The sequence below is a fragment of the Procambarus clarkii genome, chromosome 49 (assembly GCF_040958095.1).
Source record: "Procambarus clarkii isolate CNS0578487 chromosome 49, FALCON_Pclarkii_2.0, whole genome shotgun sequence".
Lineage (NCBI taxonomy): Eukaryota > Metazoa > Arthropoda > Malacostraca > Decapoda > Cambaridae > Procambarus > Procambarus clarkii.
The window spans coordinates 17,838,722-17,846,128 of record NC_091198.1 but is presented as its reverse complement, the minus strand read 5'-3'; positions in this window follow the sequence as shown (position 1 = coordinate 17,846,128).

Here is a 7,407-nt window from a genome sequence, read left to right as displayed (position 1 = left end):
GGCAGTAGGTGACCCCGTACCCATCCTGTGGGCAGTAGGTGACCCCGTACCCATCCTGTGGGCAGTAGGTGACCCCATACCCATCCTGTGGGCAGTAGGTGACCCCATACCCATCCTGTGGGCGGTAGTTGAACCCATACCCATCCTGTGGGCAGTAGTGGACCCCATACTCCGCCATTGGAAGTGGTTACAGAGGCACATAATGGGTACAGGAACTGAACCTCAAGCTCCATTAGACTAAAGAAGTTACTCTTGATAAGCTAATTACACAGTTTAATTTATATATCAACAATGGGCCCGAGAACGGCCACAAGTACAGTCTCCAAGGTAAGCAACTTACATATGTTGTAAGTTAGGGTCATAACTTGCTTATCACCCCCCCCCCCACCCCCTCTGTCCCTTTCCAAGGGGGGGGGGGGGTTGGAATGGTCCCAATCGCCAACATTTAGTACCTACAGTTCGCGAACTTGGGATAAATTTGGCTAAAGTTTCTGGTAATAGATGATTTTGTGTGAAGTATTTACACACTTCTTGAAGATGTGTTATAGAGATGTGTGTAAATATATGCATGTTCTCGCGCGCCCTCACAGTGACGGAGGATGTGCGGGTAAGTCTGCTGACATTGTTTATATTTGGTGAGGTCTGCGTCAGCAGGTAGTGCAGACTCCTTCAGACTTACAGCAGACTCACCCCAGCAGCCATTATGTGCGGACGAGCCGTGGCTGAGGTCAGTCTTCGTCTTGATATGCTGACATGTGGACGTTTTCATTTTGTAAACAACGGGACCCCAAGAGGCGAAGCTCAACCTCCCGCAAGCACAACTAGGTGGGCGAGTACTGAGTTGCGTCGGCACGGAGTTACGTCGGCACGGAGTTACGTCGGCACGGAGTTACGTCGGCACGGAGTTACGTCGGCACGGAGTTACGTCGGCACGGAGTTACGTCGGCACGGAGTTACGTCGGCACGGAGTTACGTCGGCACGGAGTTACGTCGGCACGGAGTTACGTCGGCACGGAGTTACGTCGGCACGGAGTTACGTCGGCACGGAGTTACGTCGGCACGGAGTTACGTCGGCACGGAGTTACGTCAGCACGGAGTTACGTCATGATTGATTAGCAAAGTAAATGGAGGCTTGCGGCAGCGTTGTCAACATATCTGTGGACACTGCTCAAGATAGCGAGGCTGGCGCTATCGCTATCTTAGTCACGTGTCCGGCAGTGATTGCCAATTTATTATAAAACGACGACGTATTGGGCCAGATATGCCGTCACTGCCACCAGTCACTGGCCGTCACTACTACCAGTCACTGCTACCAGTCACTGACATATGAAGGCAGGGGCTAGGGGTGAAGGCAGGGGCTAGGGGTGAAGGCAGGGGCTAGGGGTGAAGGCAGGGGCTAGGGGTGAAGGCAGGGGCTAGGGGTGAAGGCAGGGGCTAGGGGTGAAGGCAGGGGCTAGGGTGTGAAGGCAGGAGCTAGGGGTGAAGGCAGGAGCTAGGGGTGAAGGCAGGGGCTAGGGTGTGAAGGCAGGGGCTAGGGGTGAAGGCAGGGGCTAGGGTGACTGGTAGTGTGGGAGAGTGTGAGCCAGGAGGTGGGTGGGGGCCGTCACTCCCTCGCCCAAGGTGACTGCCACACCAGGAATGTCGGCCTCACTGACCTGCCCCACGGTCTGCCTCTCCCATGGTCATCCCCCCCTGCCACGCCTCTCCCATGGTCATCCACGCCTCTCCCATGGTCATCCACGCCCTGCCACGCCTCTCCCATGGTCATCCCCCCTGCCACGCCTCTCCCATGGTCATCCCCCCCTGCCACGCCTCTCCCATGGTCATCCCCCCCTGCCACACCTCTCCCATGGTCATCCACGCCCTGCCACGCCTCTCCCATGGTCATCCCCCCCTGCCACGCCTCTCCCATGGTCATCCCCCCCTGCCACGCCTCTCCCATGGTCATCCTCTTCCCTGCCACGCCTCTCCCATGGTCATCCTCTTCCCTGCCACGCCTCTCCCATGGTCATCCACGCCCTGCCACGCCTCTCCCATGGTCATCCCCCCTGCCACGCCTCTCCCATGGTCATCCCCCCCCTGCCACGCATCTCCCATGGTCATCCCCCCCCTGCCACGCCTCTCCCATGGTCATCCCCCCCTGCCACACCTCTCCCATGGTCATCCACGCCCTGCCACGCCTCTCCCATGGTCATCCCCCCCTGCCACGCCTCTCCCATGGTCATCCCCCCCTGCCACGCCTCTCCCATGGTCATCCCCCCCCTGCCACGCCTCTCCCATGGTCATCCCCCCTTGCCACACCTCTCCCATGGTCATCCCCCCCTGCCACGCCTCTCCCACGGTCATCCCCCCCTGCCACGCCTCTCCCACGGTCATCCCCCCCTGCCACGCCTCTCCCAGGGTCATCCCCCCTGCCACGCCTCTCCCACGGTCATCCCCCCCTGCCACGCCTCTCCCACGGTCATCCCCCCCTGCCACGCCTCTCCCATGGTCATCCCCCCCTGCCACACCTCTCCCATGGATATCCACGCCTTGCCACGCCTCTCCCATGGTTATCCACGCCCTGCCGCGCCTCTCCCATGGTCATCCCTACCCTGACTTTAATCACGGAAGGATAGACTGGGAGAACAAGGAACCGCATGGAGGTCAGGAAACATGGAGAGCTAAACTGCTGGAGGTGGCGACCAGAAACTTTCTAAGCCAACATGTCAGGGATCCCACAAGGATGAGAGGCAACGATGAACCAGCGAGACTCGACCTAGTCTTCACTCTGAGCGACTCCGACATAAGGGATATATCGGTCTCGAAGCCCCCGTGGGAATGAGCGATCACAGTGTACTGACGTGTGAGTACCTGCTCGAAGAAGGGTTAATGTACTCAAGTAAGGGACCGGAAAACAAAAAGGCTGGCATTCCGAAAGGGAAACTATGAGGAGATAAGAAAATTCCTAACACAGACGGTGCTGTGAGCCCAGACTCTGCCACACAGGTTCACTACACACCACCAATACTACACAAGCATGGTGGGAGTCGGTCGCCCGAGCGGACAGCACGCTGGACTTGTGGTCCTGTGGTCCTGGGTTCGATCCCAGGCGCCGGCGAGAAACAATGGGCAGAGTTTCTTTCACCCTATGCCCCCTGTTACCTAGCAGTAAAATAGGTACCTGGGTGTTAGTCAGCTGTCACGGACTGCTTCCTGGGGGTGGAGGCCTGGTCGAGGACCGGGCCGCGGGGACACAAAAGCCCCGAAATCATCTCAAGATCTCAAGTGGTCCACGAAAAGTAATTTTGAACAGTTAAGTTGGCTTAGGTTAAGTTAGAATAAGTAAGGTGCCCTTAGGTTAAAATAGGTTAGCTTGCCTAGGGTCAGAATAGGTTAGGTTAGGTTAGAGGGTCTTTGGGACCTCAATACATGACCTGTGTATCAACTAGTGCGGCCGAATTCCGCTGCGTGATTGAAACTAAAAACACAATAATTTTGAATTTGCCTTGAACTAAAGGGTGATGAGTGATCCTAAGTGTAATGAGACACCACTTGGGTCCATACGCTTCTCATATATATATATAAACATCCTCAAGCGAAATGTCTTGAATACATTTTGTTTTAAATTGACGAATAATTTTATTTTTTGCACGCAAAATTTATTGTTTTTGAAACTGAAAGCTTATCTGTTCATTGATTAGATATCTTTAAAAGAAAGCTTATATGAGAGAAACCGGAAGTTGTAATGAATTTTGGTTACATTTATAATTATTGTATAATATAAGATCTATGGTTCGTATAGAATATATTTCTTCAATTGTTAGTCTCATGTGAGTTGGGCAGTGACTGGAAGCCTTGGGGACAGCTTAGGTTACGGTGTGTTCAGGTGTGCTCAGGTGTGCAGCTCTCTCCGGGAGGTGTGGTCACGTTATCAGATAACAAGTCTACAAGCCCCACACTGCTTGTACCTCCTGTCACACCTTGTGGCCAACAACCTTAACGACAGTGACCTACGGCAGTGTCCTGTCTCATGACACAACCAGTCACAGTGCCTTTAACACTGGCCACAACCTCAGTATTATAAAGTTGGTATTGTAAAGTTGGTATTGTAAAGTTGGTATTGTAAAGTTGGTATTGTAAAGTTGGTATTGTAAAGTTGGTATTGTAAAGTTGGTATTGTAAAGTTGGTATTGTAAAGCTGGTATTGTAAAGCTGGTATTGTAAAGCTGGTATTGTAAAGCTGGTATTGTAAAGTTGGTATTGTAAAGCTGGTATTGTAAAGTTGGTATTGTAAAGTTGGTATTGTAAAGTTGGTATTGTAAAGCTGGTATTGTAAAGCTGGTATTGTAAAGCTGGTATTGTAAAGTTGGTATTGTAAAGTTGGTATTGTAAAGCTGGTATTGTAAAGTTGGTATTGTAAAGCTGGTATTGTAAAGTTGGTATTGTAAAGCTGGTATTGTAAAGTTGGTATTGTAAAGCTGGTATTGTAAAGTTGGTATTGTAAAGCTGGTATTGTAAAGCTGGTATTGTAAAGCTGGTATTGTAAAGCTGGTATTGTAAAGCTGGTATTGTAAAGTTGGTATTGTAAAGCTGGTATTGTAAAGCTGGTATTGTAAAGCTGGTATTGTAAAGCAATATACAAGCTCATTAGCACATTATTTGATAATATTGGCCAGAGATATGCCCAAGGTTGGTAATTGTGGGTACTTATGAACCGAACCCATTTAAGGGTTAATGTTATGTACTGTAAATGCTTGATAAAGCTTAAAAAAAATATTATTTTCTTCACTAACAAGAGCATGTTGGAAGATAATAAGCGGAGTGTGTTAACTGTTATGAGCCGGATTAGCGCAGAGCTGGAGAGAGGTGTTACAGAGATGCCTTAGTTCATGCACAAAAGTTCCACACACCCAAAAAAAGAAAATTTGACAAATACAAAATTGTTGAAGCAATGTGTTGGTATTGATCGTGCGTCTCTGGTCACCGGGACGCACGCATTACCCTCTAGGCCACGATGAGCTTAGCAACACAGCCTCAAGTTCAGCGAAACTTACCGAGCTTAACGCCCACTCTGTGTGGAGTGTTGTCCGCCCACTGTGTGGTGTGTTGTCCGCCCACTGTGTGGTGTGTTGTCCGCCCACTGTGTGGTGTGTTGTCCGCCCACTGTGTGGTGTGTTGTCCGCTCACTGTGTGGTGTGTTGTCCGCCCACTGTGTGGTGTGTTGTCCGCTCACTGTGTGGTGTGTTGTCCGCTCACTGTGTGGTGTGTTGTCCGCCCACTGTGTGGTGTGTTGTCCGCCCACTGTGTGGTGTGTTGTCCGCCCACTGTGTGGTGTGTTGTCCGCTCACTGTGTGGTGTGTTGTCCGCCCACTGTGTGGTGTGTTGTCCGCCCACTGTGTGGTGTGTTGTCCGCCCACTGTGTGGTGTGTTGTCCGCCCACTGTGTGGTGTGTTGTCCGCCCACTGTGTGGTGTGTTGTCCGCTCACTGTGTGGTGTGTTGTCCGCCCACTGTGTGGTGTGTTGTCCGCTCACTGTGTGGTGTGTTGTCCGCTCACTGTGTGGTGTGTTGTCCGCTCACTGTGTGGTGTGTTGTCCGCCCACTGTGTGGTGTGTTGTCCGCCCACTGTGTGGTGTGTTGTCCGCCCACTGTGTGGTGTGTTGTCCGCCCACTGTGTGGTGTGTTGTCCGCCCACTGTGTGGTGTGTTGTCCGCCCACTGTGTGGTGTGTTGTCCGCCCACTGTGTGGTGTGTTGTCCGCCCACTGTGTGGTGTGTTGTCCGCCCACTGTGTGGTGTGTTGTCCGCCCACTGTGTGGTGTGTTGTCCGCCCACTGTGTGGTGTGTTGTCCGCCCACTGTGTGGTGTGTTGTCCGCCCACTGTGTGGTGTGTTGTCCGCCCACTGTGTGGTGTGTTGTCCGCCCACTGTGTGGTGTGTTGTCCGCCCACTGTGTGGTGTGTTGTCCGCCCACTGTGTGGTGTGTTGTCCGCCCACTGTGTGGTGTGTTGTCCGCCCACTGTGTGGTGTGTTGTCCGCCCACTGTGTGGTGTGTTGTCCGCCCACTGTGTGGTGTGTTGTCCGCCCACTGTGTGGTGTGTTGTCCGCCCACTGTGTGGTGTGTTGTCCGCCCACTGTGTGGTGTTGTCCGCCCACTGTGGTGTGTTGTCCGCCCACTGTGTGTGGTGTTGTCCGCCCACTGTGTGTGGTGTTGTCCGCCCACTGTGTGGTGTGTTGTCCGCCCACTGTGTGGTGTGTTGTCCGCCCACTGTGTGGTGTGTTGTCCGCCCACTGTGTGGTGTGTTGTCCGCTCACTGTGTGGTGTTGTCCGCCCACTGTGTGGTGTGTTGTCCGCCCACTGTGTGTGGTGTTGTCCGCCCACTGTGTGTGGTGTTGTCCGCCCACTGTGTGGTGTGTTGTCCGCCCACTGTGTGGTGTTGTCCGCCCACTGTGTGTGGTGTTGTCCGCCCACTGTGTGGTGTGTTGTCCGCCCACTGTGTGGTGTGTTGTCCGCCCACTGTGTGGTGTGTTGTCCGCCCACTTTCTGGTGTTGTCCGCCCACTTTCTGGTGTTGTCCGCCCACTTTCTGGTGTTGTCCGCCCACTTTCTGGTGTTGTCCGCCCACTTTCTGGTGTTGCCCGCCCATCTGGAGCGGGCGGGAAGTTCTTGACAAAGCCCTCCCTAGCAGGCATCACCTGCACCCTGGGGGGCGAGGGTGGCCAGGCATCACCTGCCCCCTGGGGGGCGAGGCAGGGCAGGCATCACCTGCCCCCCTGGGGGGGGCGAGGCAGGGCAGGCATCAGTACAGATCCAGCGCGACTCTATGCCAAATTGGCGCTGCCTCTCTGAAATATTTTGCTCCTGAAAAAGAAACCTTAACGCCCCGAAATGTCAGTTCTGGCGACGACGGGTTAGTGCACACAGATTCCTTGAGCCTCGCGCAGTTCCTGTCTAGGCGAATGTAAGACATCCTTCAAGAGTGTATGAAGCGGGAGTCTTGACGATCTGTTGCGCCGGATTACAGAAACTGTCAAAAAAGGAAAGTTAAGTGACATTAAACACCATTCAGTTCGCCATGGTAAAGTGTCAGTAACTCTTAATTGAATTTATCGCTGCTGTTGCCTGAATGTTTCCGCTCTGTGCGAGCCCACGAGTTCACAGGCGTGAGGGGGGGGGGGGTATACAGGCCAGCCCGTCCTCCTAAGGTTGGGAGACATCTCCCGTCACGCAGGGTGCAGTCGCACCTCCACAGATCTCCAGTATCATCTATTGATACTGGTAATGGCTCAAAAGGGCCACCACTTACGGGCTATTCATGCCCGTGCCACCTTTTGGGTGGTTTAATCTTTATCAATCAATCTCCTTAGGTTTCCCAACGTCAAGAACCTGTCGTACTAAAGTGCCCTTATCCTAACCTACCAGAGGATCCA